Source organism: Zosterops lateralis (assembly GCF_965231275.1).
Source record: "Zosterops lateralis genome assembly, chromosome: 24".
NCBI lineage: Eukaryota > Metazoa > Chordata > Aves > Passeriformes > Zosteropidae > Zosterops > Zosterops lateralis.
In genome coordinates, this window is record NC_139784.1 from 4,228,610 (window position 1) to 4,244,186 (window position 15,577).

Consider the following 15,577-nt stretch of genomic DNA (forward strand, 5'->3'; position numbering starts at 1 on the left):
GGACCCCCGTTCCCCCTCCGGGCTGCCTCCACCGCCCTCGGGATCCCCCTGCACCCCAAAACCCTCCCGGGACCCCCAAAATGCCCCTGGGACACCCATCCTCCTCCCCGAGACCTGCAAAATACCCCCATGAACCACAGAATACTCCCCGGGACACTCAAACACCTCCAGATCCCCTTGGGGCTCCCCTCCAAAGAACACGGTACGCCCCGAAAACCTCACTGGGGCTTCAAGTCTCCTCCAGCCCTCCCAATTTTTTTTTGGGACCCTCCAACCCTATGCAAAACACTCTTGTTATGCCCCCCCAAACCTCTCTGGGACTCCTGAACTTCCCTGGGATTCCCAAAACACCCCAACCCCTCCTCCACTGTCCTGAAATCTCCCTGGGGCCCTCTAACCCTTTCAATATCCCCTTGGGACCCTCAACAGGCTGCTCCCCTTCCCTGCCGGCCCCTCGCTGGCCCCTCACCAGCCACACATTGTCCAGCCGTGGTGACCATCACCCTCCAGGTGGCTGCAGGAGCCGGGGGCAGCCAAAAGCAGTTTGCCCATTCCCAACCCTGCATCCATCACATCCATCCAGCACGACAGCCCAACACTGCCCGGGATTGACCAGAGCTGTCTGGGGCTCCTGTGGGCACTCCAAGTGTTTCCCCAGTCCTGCATGTCCAGTGTTTCATCTCCTGGTGTCAGGAACACGCAGCAATCCCGCTCTCCAGCCTGGGGTGACACTGCTGTGCCCGGCCCAGGGTGGCCCTGCCAGCCCAGGTTGGCCTCCTGAGCCTGGCACAGCTTGGTCACCACCCTGCAACTGCTTCTGGAGTGATCTTGGGTCCACTCCTGCTGGAGCTGCAGCCTGGGAACACTGGGAGCTCACCTGTGGATGTGGTTTGGTATCAGGGTTTGTCACTGGCTGTCCCCACAGTGGCACCACACCTGCAGCACGCAGGGAGCCAAGTGCTGACAAAGAGGAGGGTGCTGTTCCCTGCTGCTGGCAGGGGGATGCTCAGAGGACACAGAGTTATGGAGCAGGCCTGGGGTTCTGCTCCTGAAGGGAAGCGCTGAAGTTGTCACCAGAATCTGACAGGAAAGGAAGGTTTTTCTCTTTAAACGTGTGAAATGAGTCCCCTGGCACCTACTGCATCTCAGCTCAGTCTGGTAGGCCTTGACAAACCTCAGCCTGTGCAGGGTGAGCTCAGTTCCTTTTGCTGTCTGTCTCCAGTGCTGGCCTGTGCCACTCTTGCTCCTGGGGGCTCCCAAAGGCCTGGCTGGGTCAGCACATCCCAGTAACCCGTGCTTGGGAAGGGGCAGTCCTTGACCTTTTGTAATGAGAGACAAAGGTGTACTTGGGAGTCAGCTCAGGAGGGCAGTGAGCCCAAAGGGGCCCGAACCAGGGGCAGTGGGAATTGGTGATCTCAGGTTTAATCTTGTTCCTGAGTCCTAATTTTAGGGCCTGGAGCCTGGCTCACAGTGTTAGGACTGAGCTGCTAAACACGGACATTCCGTGGCTTTCCCAGTGCTGCCATGGATTAACCCCCAAACTGGCAGGTTTGGGCTGTGGCTCAGCCAGCACGGGGACTGCTGGCACAGGAACATCACATCCCGTTCGGAGACATGGTATGGGTTCTAAAAATACCCTGAGACTCCAGATACGAAGAACAGTAAATCTCTGACAATTAATGGGGTCAAAAGCCACATGGATCTAGACAGAGCGTGAGCTCTCCTCTGCACATGGAGTGGGAACATCGCCCTGGGGAGGCCTCCTGAGCCTGCTGGGCTGAGGATCCTGTATCTGGAGCTCCTGGGCTCCATGTGGATCCCCTGCAGCCCCAGCTCCCTGTGTAGGTGTTCCTGCCCTGTTTCAGAGCCATCTCTGAAGCACGACGTGGGTTTGACAGGTTATTGGCAGCTGGGTGTGCTGCCATCTGGGGCTCCGGCAGACACCACATGGGTCGGATGTTGCATCATTCTTGGGGGTTTTATTTAAGATAAAGGCAAATGATTTCTCTTGCACCGGGCAGAGGGAATTGTTTGCATTGCTGTGTTTGTGTCTCTCTGGTGTTTCTGAAGCATCTGTCTCTTCTCTGTGACAGATCAGCTGGAGAACTGGCTGAAATTTTCATTAGAATATGAATTTGCTCCATGACCACCATGAGCAAGCAGATGGTTCTTTTCTCTCCTCTTTTTCTGATCAGACTTTCCTTCTCTCCCAGAGAAGGAGCTGTCTCTAGCAGCCGCATGTTGGAGTAGCCAGACAGGAGAAGCAATTAGAGGTTTGCACTCCATCTTTCTGCTGGAGGCATTTCCAAGTCCTCACTGCAGCCAAAGGGCTGCTCTTCATATTCAACACCAAACACTGGAGCAGAGCCATCAGTACCTTCAGTCTGATGTCAGCTCTGGGCCAGGATACCCCAGAGAGTCGATTTATCAGTGTCACTTCTGATTTGCACAGTCCACACAACACATCCTGATTGTGTCCTCACCACTGGGCCCTCCAGAGCCTTTGGTCCAAGGCCAGAAGAGGCGAGTATGTGTCAGACACCAGAGCTGAACCCATCATGGGTGAGGGCTGAGAGCTGTCAGGGAAGTGTTAACATCCGATTTTTGCTGTGAGCAGGATTCAGAGCTGGCGCCTACAGTCATGAGTGGCTTCGGCTGGGCCCCCCTGCACCCTCCTCCCCTCTGCCCGTCTTTGGGTGCTGGTCCCGACCAGTCCTGCCCGAGGAGGTGCCGCTCCCTGCTCCCCACGAGGTGGCAATGCCGGTCTCCTGCAGGAGCAGCTCGGCAGGCAGCTCCGAGCTGTCTCCAGCGCCTGGCAGACAATCCAGTCTGTCCCCCCGGGCTGTGCGGGCGCTCCGTGCACCGCAGCCCCGGTGCGGGGGCCCGTGGCCGTGCCAGGGGAGCTGGAAAAGGCTGTTCAGGGGCAGCAGGAGGAGCAGAGGGAGCCCAGAGCCACCTGTGTGCTGTGACACCTGTGCTGTCACTGCTCACTGAAGGCATCTGGGGGTGCTCCTGGGGACCATTGTGCTCCTTGGCAGCCAATGGCACTGGTGGCCTTGTGATAAGGAAACGTGCTGGTGGTGACAGGGTCTACCCAGCAGCAGTGCCCCTGCCAGTCCTGAGGATGTCACAGGGAAATGCTCCCTTGTACCTTATGCAGACAACAGAGTCCAGTGTGATGCAGCCCAGGGCTGTGTGGGGGTCCTGCAGGAGCAGCCCTGGGGCTCCTGGGGGCTCTTGGTGGGTGACCAGCCCAGTCAGTGCAGTGCTTACTGCAGGTCTCTTTCCTTGTTGGGTCCTGCAAGGCCATTTTGGAGACATGGTACGGGTGCTAGAAATACCCTGAGACTCCAGATATGAAGAACAGTAAATCTCTGACAATTAATGGGGTCAAAGGCCACATAGATCTGGACAGAGCATGAGCTGTTCTCTGGGAGTGGGTTAGAGCTGCGCTGTGCTCTGAGGTGGGAGGGTCTTGGTGCCACCCCCACCCCACCTGGGAAGTGCAGCAGAATGGAAGGAATCATCCTGGCATTCGGCTTTACTGCTTCTCCTGCAGCTCAGCAATGCCCTCCGGGCTGGGACATTCCTAGAAACCAGCTTTTCTCCTCCAACATCCTTCCTGCAGCCTTTGTGTGACTGCACAGACGGGGATTCAGGATGAGCTGGATGTTTGATGGATATTTGATCCCATTAATCAGTGCGGGCAGCACTGACAGGCGTCAGCCCTGGTGATTAACCTGCTCCTGGAAAGAGCAGCAGGGTGAGCCCGGTTGTCATGGGGCCAGAGGCAGTGCAGGGATTCCCTGATCAAGTCCTACGTTCCCTTTCCTTACACATCTAGTCCTGGCATTCACATCCCAGATTTGCAGACCCCGGGGTGTTGCATGAACTGGCCACTGCCCACCCACAGTCGGGGCTTGTGGGATGCTCGCTGTGGTCCCAGCTGTCAGACACTCGTGTTGGAGACACTGGACATGGTGTGACACATCCAGAGGGTCCCACACTCTGCAAGGGCCGGTCGTGGGCACATCCTGATTCCTGTCAACCCAGTGACCTCCAGGCACCGACGTGGCCCTGGGTGTGTTACAGTCACTGCGTTTAAGGGTGTTTATTCATCCTCCCTCGCACTGCTCAGCTCCCGCTTCCCCTGGCAGGGCCCCCACCCTCCCTCCTGTGACACCGCTGCTCTCCGCGAGGTGCCAGGAGAGCTCCAAGCACAGGCTGAGCCCGCCCGTGCTGCTGGTGCAGGTGAGCAGGAGCAGATCAGGGGCAGGGGGGAGGAACCTGGCTCAGCCCTCCCAGCCGCTCCGTGCCGGTCCCTGTGCAGGAGCGATGGAGCGACTCAGCTCTGTCTCTCCAGGCCGGTGCTGGGGGATTCTCTCAGGGAAGGTTCTCTAGGATCTTGGAGATGCCATGGTTTCCTGCAGAGAAGGGGTGTTGTGCCCTCCACTGCAGTCCCAGGCAGTTCCTGGGTCATTACTCTCTCCTCCACCCATGGGGATTCCCCTGGCCAAGGTCGATGTCCTGTGCAGACACCACTCCGTGCTCACATCGCAGGGAATGTATTGAATAAACATCCACCTTGTGGGGGTCACAGGGGTCCAAAAGCCCAGCCCTCACCTGGGGCCTTGGCATCAGCCTGGAGCAAACCTGACATGAGAACAGGGATCACAAAGACCAGGAAGGGTGGGAGCAGCTCAGGGCAATGGCTCTGCTCTGTCAGACACCCTCAGAACCACTGGGAGCCCCGGGAAGTCCTGGCCCCTGCCTAGTGACAGGCAGCAGGTCCAGAGGGTTTTCTGCAGTGGAACGGCCCAGCCCGGGCATCGAGGGCAGCTTGAGCAGCAGGGAGAAGGACGGGCACAGCCACGACAGGATTTTCATTCCGTCTCCTGATGGATTGAGGAGCTGTCGGCACCAGGCGCAGCCAGCGCGGGGCTGACTCAGCCTCGGCATCGGGCTGTGCCGGGAGCAGGGATCGTCCCTGCACGGCAGCTCTGCCTGGCAGCCCCACACAGCCTGTCTGAAAATGCCAGTGAAGCTGCTCCAGCCAGACACGTCCTGCTTTGCTGTAGTTTGTCACACCTGAGACAGGGGACACAGAACTGCTCCAGTGCCACAGAAAGGGGCAAAGGTACCAGGCTCAGCTCCACAGCTCCATCGCTGCAGCACGGCTGGGCTGGCCAGCACAGCCAAGGAGCAGACTGGGACATGGGGTCCAGCTGGAGATAACTCATCTCCCACTGCTGCCCAGCACGGCTCCAGCCCTGCTCCACCCAGTCTCAATGCCCCATCCCTGGAAGTGTTCAAGGCCAGGTTGAATGGGGCTTAGAGCAACCTCATCTAGTAGAAGGTGTCCCTGCCCATGGCAGGGGCTGGAACTGGATGAGCTTCAAAGTCCCTTCCAACCAAAACCCTTCTGGGATTCCACAATTCTATGATCCATCTGGGATGGATGCCCTGCAGGGCAGGGCAATGCAGCTCTCCTGCCCTGCAGCCCCTTGCTTTCATCTTGCCCTTCCATTCTGCCTGGGCCAGGCACCTCCCCTCCATTCCCTGAAGGGAATTCCCTGCTCCATGCCAGGGAGAGAACTGGGGCCATGGAGAGACCCTGTGATGAACCTTTGCTGGAATCTTGTGTGCCAGGCAGGGCCCTTCTGGGCTGGGCTCCTGGCATGTGCCAGCTCATCACCAGCCCCAGCATCATCACCAGCACTGGCAACGTCTTTGGACACAGGATGGGAGCATCTGGGCCCTGGGTGCCCAGCAATGGGAATAACTTGAATGCACTGGGAAACACAGTGAAACCCTCCTCCCAGGTGCCCTGATACCTGCCCTGTGCTGCCAATGCTGCCTGGCACAATGTGGGTCACAGCAGAGTCCCCCTGTCCTGACACAACAAGGACAGAGGGGACAAGCCTTTCTGAGCAGCTCTTCACGTCCAAGGGCTCTGAGACCCATGAGAGGAGCAGCCCAGCCCAAGGGAAGAGCATCCCCTGCCCTCCCTGGAGAATCAGTGCCCACTGTGCACTGGCCCTGTGTCCCTCAGCTCTAGCCAAGGAAGGAATCAGCCTGGCTGCCAAACAGCTCAGGCATTTGATCCTGCCCTGGTGTGACAGGGGATGGACACCAGGCTGAATCCACTTCTTGTTGATCTGGGGCTAAGGGCCAGGAGATTTTTGGGGTAACAGTAGTAGAAATGGTGAGCACAGGGCAGAGCTTTCCCCACTCTGCTGACTCGAGCAGAGAGAGGGGCAGGTCAGGCCAAACACCTTGGTCAGCACCTTGCCTCACTCCGGTTCGTATTTCACTTACGAGGCAAAACCTGCGCGGGGTGTGAGCACATCCCCACGCAGCTCCAGCCGCAGCCCGGCCCCTTCCCTGCCCCGCAGCCAGGCACACTCATCCCTGCCTACACCAACTCCCCGAGGGCCAAACACTGGCTGTGGGCCAGCGATCCTTCCCGCTGCCAGCCCCAGCCCAGCCCCAGCTGCCCGTCCCAGCATGATGCTGGCACTGCAGGGATTTGCCTCTTACAAAACACTTGGCCATGGCACTCCCTTGCCAGGTCGGGAATTGGAGCTGGGAACGGGGGGGGCTGGGATGGCCACACTCTGAGGTCCCAGTGTCCCTGTTCCCAAAGCCCAGACAGGCACTGGGACAGGCTGGCCCTGGAAGGGCACAGATTGCAGTGGCAGAGGACACTCGAGAGGACATCAACCCCTGGGGTGCTCAAGGTCCTTCAGAGCCACAGGTCATGTTTGCTGCCATGCTGTGCAGCTGCCTGGCCCCCTGTGCCTGTTCACTCTCCTGGGGCTTCCCTGGCACCCTGGAGGTGCAGGAGCAGTGTGTTTGTCCCAGAAATGCCTGATCACATCTCAGTAACCAGCAAGAGCCAGCCTAGCAGGGGGACAGGGAAACCTCAGCAGGCACTGCCTTGGGGCTGCAGCTGTAAAACTGCTCGGTGACAGCCCCTTCTTTTGGTTATGAGATGTCATGGACCCCTAAGCAGAGGCATTTCCATGAAACAGCACTGCTCAGCAGCCGTGTTCATGGTCTTCCCAGCAGCCACTGCACTCGCCCCCTGGCATGGAGCTTCCTGGGAAAACCAGGTCAAGATGGAGCCTTCCAGCCTGTGCAGATTCTGCTGTGCTTGTGCCACAGGCTCAGTCCTCCACTTGCCAGAGGCAGAGCCACAGTGGCTGAACCGGCGTGGGGCAGGAAGGGCTGGCAGATCAAGAGGATTTTGGGGGCACAGGGAAGCCCAGGTTTGGGGTGCCGGGGCTAATATTGGCCCTGAACCTCCCAACCCTACAGGAGGTTCTTGCCAGGCTGGGCCAGGTGTTCAAACCCCATAGGGTTGAGATCAGAAGTGGGCACTGCCTGGCTCCCCAACTGTCCCCCTGCTCCAGGGCAGACTCTGGTTGCATTTATCTTTTTTCCTTCACTCCTGAACCAGGAGCAGGAATTAAACTCCCCACAGCCTCCCCTGCTCAGAGGCTTTTTAAAAGCCTGTCAGCCTCGCTGGAAACAAACACGACACAGGGAGCAGGGGCTGCCCAGAGGCCCCCAGCACGCAGCCCCTGGGCAGGAGACCCCCAGGCTGGGGGTGCTGGGCTGAGCTGCAGGCGTGTCACCGGCGTTGTTTTGGCTGCCGGGGCCGCGTCCCTGCCGCGGCTTGTCCCCACGCCCAGCGCTGGGCTGTGATTAGCGAGGCGGGTCCTGCCTGCGTTCCCATCTCCGCGTCAGCGCCGCCGCCCTCGCGGGCGCTGCCAGGCGGTGCCCGCAGCCAGGTGTGCCCCAGCCAGGTGTGCCCCAGCCAGGTGTGCCCCAGCCAGGTGTGCCGCCCCGCCGCCGCGGTGCCAAATAAGGCAATCGCCCGCGCCCTTCTGCTTGCAAAACACTTTGGACTTGGTGCTCTGCTGACGCTGCCTGTTCCCAGCAGCTCCTGGGATGTGCTGGAGGCTGAAATAGCCCCTCTCCCCCTTGCTAGGCTGCAGCCGAGAGCCCCGGGACCCTGCAAAGACAATCTCTGAACCCCCACAAGGGCTGGTGTCCCTTCAGCAGTGCAAGGGACACGGAGAGGGGACAGAGGCACAGACCCACAGTGTGAATGTGGGGCAGCCCTGGCCATAGGGCTCACACCCCATGCATGGAGCTTGACTCCCAGGCCCAGGACATGAAGGAGCTGCTGCCTGGCTGGCAGTGCTGGTGCCACACTGGCCTGGCTGGGGTCACCTGTGTCCCTGGTGCTGCCAATGAGCTACAGAGCAGCACCAGGCACAGACCTGCACTGTGGTCAAGGCTCACATCCCTGTCACAGCCGCTGCTGTGCAGCTGCAGCACAGCTGGGCCAGGGCCAGTGACTGATAGGACAGCAATTCCAGCCTCCCAGTGATCCCACAGGGGGGTCACTGGCACAGGGTGGGAAACAGCAGCAGCTGGAGGAGGAAGAGGCAGCAGGAGGCTCTGGCAAAGCTGGTTCAGGAACGGGCTGCCTGTGTCTCTCCATGTTCATGGGTTACAAGGAGAGGCTCAGGAACAGGGGGATCTCAGGTCTTTCCCAACTGGTTAAGCATCTGAGGTGAACAGAATGTGTCCAAGGGGTTCAGCAGATCCAGCCCTGTCTGTAATTTGGGAAGGCTGTGTGCCAGCTGGGGGTGACAGAATGCCCTGAGTAGATATGGGCCCTCACCCAGTGAGTCTCATGTGTCCCCCGAGTCCCCCAGTTCCTCACAATGCCCTGGGTGAAAGCTGTGGCTCCCAGGCAGTCACTGGGGAGGTGTCCCCAGCCAAAGCAAAGGTGAAGGGCCTGACAAGGCTCCAATTGAAGGGCCTGAGTGGCCACCCATGTGGCTCCAATCTTTTAGGGACACTGGTGCAATCGCCTCCCAACCCCAGCTTCCATTCACCAAAACCACCCATTCTGATCTCCAGGGAGGGGTGGTCAGACCCTGGCAATGCTGAGCACTGAGCTGCACTGACCCTACAGAGGGAAAGGAGGCACCAGCACCCTGGCCTGCAGGAGCTCTGGGGACAGCAGGAGAGGGTTTAGGGGTATCTGCAGAAAGACAAAACCAAAATTGGGCCGGCAGGAGCCCCCCCAGTCCCACTGGGCTCCCTGGGCAGGGCTGTGGCTGGGCCACGCAGGTGGAAAGTTATTTCTCAGGAACTGGCTGATGGTGAAAGTTCTTTCCCAGGTGTGGCCCAAAAGGAATGTAAATCCTCTGAAGTCCTCATCTCCCCTGTAATTACTGTCAGACAAGTTTCAGCTTGGAGCTGGGCCGCCCCAGCCCCGGGCGTGGGAGCGAGGGGATGACGCACCGGCCTGTCCCTGCAGCACACATGTCCCCTCCTGCCCCAGGAATGCGTCCCATGACTCACCGAGACCGCGGGGGCAGCGAGGGGGACAATGAGGGGAGAACCTGCAGTCGGGGTGCTGGGTGGGTGCACACCACTGGGCTCATGCAGGTGTGGGCCCCCGTGTTCTCCAGCCTGGACGTCCCATGGGATGACTGAACAACAAGTCACTGCTCTCCCCCGGGGGACAGCCTTGCCTGTGCTGGTGTCCCAGCAGTGTCCCAGTCCCAGGGTCTCAGCAGACACAGAAGAAATGTGCTTCCCTGGCTCTGTGAGGGGTCTGACCATGCAGGGCAGTGCTGGTCTGGTCTGTGCCCCCAGTGTCCCTCACCCTGACCAGTTCCACAGGGATCATACCTGGGGCATCATCACTGGGCTGGTGGACATATTCCTGACAGCTGTGGGCCAGCAGATTCCAAAGGGTCTTGGCTCATGGGGCTATCAAAACTGAGGGCCATTGCTCAGGAATGACAGGGCCTGACACGTCTCAGGGGTGCCTGTGCAGCTGGAGCTGGAGCAGGAGCAGGAGCTGGAGCAGTGCTCAGTGGCATCTTGGGGCCAGGGGCTCAGGGGGAGCCTGCTGGGGGTGTCCCCAGGGGGAATGACTCGGGAAGGAGCCCTGCACAGTTCCCGCATACCATGGCCGGGCTCTCACCCCTGAGCTGTGCACCTGGGGGCCGGTCACAGACACGGGGCTGGAGCAGAGCAGAGTCCACATGGCCAAGGCCCGAGTTCCCCGGCAATGCCAGTGCCAGAGGGGCTCTCCCTGTAGCCTGTGTGTGCGGAGCAGCCTCGGGTGCGCGTCAGAACTGCGCACTCCAGGCGAGCACAGGAGTGTGCTCACCTTACACACCTGCTCAGGCTCTCCTCCCCTCTCCGCCCGGCTCTGCCTCAGCACCCGCCCCGGCCGTGCGGCGGCTCCGACCGCGGGCCCGGCTCTGCGGCACCGGCACCGGGGGCTGCCCGCCTGGCTGCGGGGCTGAGGAACTGCTGGGGCGCGGGGAGCAGCGCGGGCAGGATTCAGGCAGGGATCGGCTGCCCACAGGGCATCTGTGCACACCCCTGCACACCCCAGTACTCCCCGCACACCCCTGCACACCCCAGTAGCCCCACCGCACCCCAGAACTGCCCCGCGCTCCCGCCCCGTCCCCGCCGCGCTCCGCCCCGTCCCGCCGCGCCCGCCGCTGCCAGCAGGGGGCGCCCGTGCGCAGCGATCGCGCCCGCGGGCACCGCCCGGCGCCACCGGCGCGTCCCGCCCGCTCCCACCGGGACTCCCGCATCCCACCCGGCTCCTCCCGCTCCCACCGGGACTCCCGCATCCCACCCGGCTCCACGGGCACACCCGCATCCCACCCGGCTCCTCCCGCTCCCACCGGGACCCCTGGATCCTCCTGCCCCACGGGGTACACCCCAATCGTCCCGCTCCCCCTGGGTACCCCCGATCCCAACCGGGTCCACTGATCCCGGACCCTCGGATCCCCCATGTCTCACCGCATCCCCTCAATCCCTCTGCTCCCCAGGGGTCCCACCGGGTCCCTCTGCACCAGTACACAACCCATACTGGGATCCCAGCATCATTCCCCAGGGCAGGTCCCAGCCCAGATGCCCAACTGCAGTCTGATCACACCCGGGGCTCCCGCGGGGTGGGGGCATCACTGGGGCATTGGGACCACCAGCACCACCGGGACACCGGGACTATTGAGCCACCCGGGCATGGGAACCATTGGGACCACAGGTACCACCAGGACCATCAGGACACCAGGACACTGGGGCATGGGAACTTCTGGGGCCATTGGCACCACCAGGACCAGTGGGACACTGAAGAACAAGGACCACGGGGACCATTGGCACCACCGGGGCTCCCACCATTCGGTTCTGCCCGAGAGTCTCAGCCCAGCCCTGGCGCTGCAGAACCACATCCACGCACTGAGCAGGGGATGGAGTTTATCCCAAGCACCCACAGGTCCTGCAGCGCCGGGCTGAGCCAGGGGTTCGGATTAACAGAATAATAACAGAGGTGAAGCTGTTTACAGAGCTGTAGTGTGTAATTACTGTTACGTATCGGAGAATCCACCGCGCTCCGGGCGAGAGCGGGACCAGCGTGTGCCAGGCCCAGGCAAGCCATCTCCTCCTGCCAGACACGGCTGATGGGCCTTGGCTCTGCACTCCAACTCGTGTTCAGAAAATCATTAGTGTCATTAGAGCTCCAGGGTGGAGCAGTGGCCCTTGGCCAGGAGTGCCACGGGCATGGCGAGGGAGCTGGAGTGGGAATGGGGTCCCAACAGGGGTTTAGCAGGGTGGGGGCTCAGGTCCTTGGGGGGACCCAGGGAGGGATAGGGCAGGTTTATTGCCAGGGGCCTCTGGTAGGCACCGACTTTTTCAGTCTTGTTAATGACTTCATAAATCTCCCTGCCAAGTACAGATTAACGAGCAGCCAAGTCATTACCACCATGTGGGAAATGATAGTACAGCCCAGTTACAGGGACTGCTCTGGGGTACATCTCCTGAGCACAAGGGCTGGGCAGCCCCTTCCCCTCCCAGCAGCTGTGGTGGCCTCCTGGGAGCACGGGCCCATTGTCCCCTCAAGTGCATGAGGTGACAAGGCTGTGCTGCACCAAGGCCATGGCACAGCCACACCACAGCAACACCTCCCACAACCATCAGCCCTCGAGGAGCAAGAGAGAGAGAGGGCAGGAGGGATCCAGAACACACAGCACATCCTACCTGAGGGGCCAGACCACAGCCCTCTTCCAGAGGGGACTGAGACCAGAGCTGGGTCCCACCAAGGAGAGGGCTTTCCTGGGGGCAGCTGGAAATCAGAGTCTGTGGGGGCTGTTTCCATTGCTCCTGCCCATCCTCCTGGTCGTCAGGCCTGTGCTGCTGTGAAGGGTCTGCATGGGGCCAGGACAAGGCCTGGATGCAGGAGGGCACTTAATGCCAGCAGAGACTCACTCCTGTGGAGGAGTCACAGGGCTGGTGGAGTCCCTGTCACCACCAGCAGGTTTGTCACATCCCCCTGGGGTCTTTGGCGTGACTGGCCTTACCCCAGAACAGGGATTAAATCGTGATTCCCTTCTGTGAGCACAAGCATCTCCAGGCCAATGCTGGTACCTGCCTCTTCCCATCACCAACGTCACGGGTGTCCCAAGCCGGGATTCCCATCCAGCTGAAGACCTTGCCCCGGGGGTGCAGCGGGTGTGGGTGCAGGATGAATGTGGGAGCCGCCGTTGGTTGCCCACAGTCAGCAGAATATTCGTGTGATTCCTGCCAGCTCTGCCATGCTCAGTGAGGGGAGAGGAATGAGCAGACAGGGTGTGAGTGTATTGCCACACCGAAGAATGAGACATGAGAAAATGCAAGAGCTGCTGCTGCCTGGAAGACAGATGCTGAAAAACTAACGTGGGAAACCCCAAAGGTAGGAGTTTGCCACAGAGATAAAGCTGAAGAAATTCCCGGTGGCTTGGGATTTTGGCTCTGCTCAGACATAAAAATATTTTTCTGTCTGAGTAAAACAAGCCCTGAGGTGTGTCCATCTGTCTTTCTTCTGCCCACCAGAGTGAGTCTGATCACACCTCTGACTGCAGCTGAGGAGATTCACAGGGAGAGGTCCCACACAGCTTTGGAGCAGCTCATCCCTTGGGCTCTGGACAATGGTCTGGTCTGTGGTTCTGCACACTGTCACTTGCCTGAGCCCAGTCTGGAATGTATGAATTGGGATGTCACCCGAGACAGCCTGCAGGGAGCCAAACTGCTCAGTGCTGAGCTTGCTGGAATGAATCCCTCATCCCCAGGCAGAGGCAGAAGGGCTGAGCCAGCCTTTGGAGACAGGACTGGTGTGATCATCATTTGTTCAGTATCTTCTTTGATAAGATGTGCCAGCAGAGAGGCTGAGCTTAGCCTGGGGTGGGCTGGCAGTGCACAGGGCTGTCACAGTGCCTGGGTGACCATGAGGATGAACAACTGCAGTGGGACTGGGGGGAAGAGCTTCAACAATTGTGGAAAGACCATGTCGTGCCAGATGGGCCCATGATTGTTGAATGCAGCAGAGAGAACCCCATTGCCCCACACTGCCTGGCCACTTGGATGAGCAGCACAGCTATGGACTGGCTGTGTCAGCAGTGCTGATTCCTTCGGGATCACTCTGTGAGGGGATCTCCTTGGCACACAACGGTGCCAAAACAGGCAGAGTGGGTCTCTGCTGGGGAGCAGGTCTGTGCCCCAGCGTGGCCCTCACTGGTGGAGATGGCTCATGAAGCATCAATGACACAGGGCTGGGACCTCACCTGATGCTTTGCAAACCACTCAGGACCTGGGCCAAATGGAGGAACATCTCCCGGAGAGGAGAGGAGAGGAGAGGAGAGGAGAGGAGAGGAGAGGAGAGGAGAGGAGAGGAGAGGAGAGGAGAGGAGAGGAGAGGAGAGGTCGTCAGTAGCCCAGGGGGGCCCTGATATGGGGCTGCCAATGGGGCAGCTGGAGGGTCCCACTGGCACAGCAATGTCTGGCTTCAGTGCTCCAGTTTGGAGCCTGGAGAGGGACAATACAGAGTCACTCCCCTTGTCTTTCCCTTTGCCCGGCTGCCTCTGCTGCTGCCTCCTCTCCTCTGCAGCGCCTGGGCTGGGCTGTCTGTGCATCTCTCAGTCTCTTGGTGTGGGCAGGAGGGGATTAAATGGGGTGGCATCACCCCCACCCTGCAGCTCGGGCAGCCGAGGCTCGGCTCGCTGGCTGATGGCAATGTGCCCCGGGCTGCCCAGAGGGAGTTTCCACTTCACACAAAACCACTGTTTCCTTTCATGGTAATAGGATCTGGGATGGCTTTTTCCAGATAATGTGGGGGGGCCGTCAGGACATGTCCTGGCAGATGGTAAATAATCGACAGCTGAGATAGAAACAAAGACATCATATGTCACTCCACACCTTGATATATATTTGTTACCTATTTTGTGTTGTTCAGACTTACAGAAAAAACCCGTCAGCAAGAGTAGAGTCTGTGCCTGCCATTCCTCACACTCAGGAGACACCTTTCCCAGGCCTGCAACCCTCAGTGAGTTCCCACTGAGCTGGGAATTGCTGTGGAAGGCACTCAGGAGAAGCTGGCCCACAGGGGAAACACGATGACTCCTAATTAGCTCTAATTCGTGACATTAAAAGCATAATTAGATGTTATTGTTTGAGGCAAATGCAACACACTGACCGTGGCCATTTCACACCAGCCCTCCCCACTCTGGGCACTGTGTGTGCAGCGTGGTCACCCCAACAGATAATGTCACCTCCTCTCCTGTGCAAACAAAGGAGTTCAGTTCTTTTCTCCCCACTGCAGCACATAAGGCAGAGATTGCATCTCCGGCGTGCTTCTTGCTGGAACAGACTCCGATACCATCTCCCGAGCATTATGATGTGTTCTTTCTTTTTTTTTTATCTCAAGGGGATTTGTTGTGGGTGAGTGCTTCAGAAAAGCCTGGGAGATGGAATTCTTTTGGCAACATGGAATAGCTGAAGCAGTAATACTCCTCTGTATCCTGATGTCCCATCAACAGCCATTGCAGCAGAGTTCTGTGCTGACGGTTCCTGATGTCAGAGTGGGTTTGATGTGGGATTGTTGTTCAGGAGCTCAGTCAGGGGCCAGGGCAGCAGCTGACCCACAAGAGCATTGGTCAGAAAAGACCAGGGAAATGCTGATATTGCAGGACAATCTTCGAATTGTCTGTGTGACATCTGCCACACCTGGTAAAAGAACTGAAACCTAGGCTGAAGTTGTGATAACAGAAAGAAAAGCTGTAAGGCCAGATATCCCCTACCTGTGGGCTGTAGAAGGGCTTTGCCTCCTGTTAGGGCAGTTGGCACCTTCAGGTTGGCTTGTAACTTGGCCTAAAATGTGGCAGTGACTTGAGGGGGGGTCAGACCTCACAGCACAGGTTTTAGCCCATGTGGGAGGCTCAGGGCCAACGTGGGAATTGCCTGCAGCAGGAGGGTGTTTGCTGGAGCAGACATCAGCAAAGTGAGTGTGTTTGGAAGGACTGGGAGCAGGGGTGGCCCGGGGTGGCTCTGGGGCACAGCTCACACACGATGGCTGTTGGGTAATCCAGTACCCCCCACTGCAGAGGGAAACGGGCCAGGAACATCTGATATTTGCCCTACCAGGTTGCTCCAGGATCGTGTTGGAAGTTGAGCACTGTCCTCTGCTCACTCTGGCCTTTACCAGTGTTGGGTTGTGCCC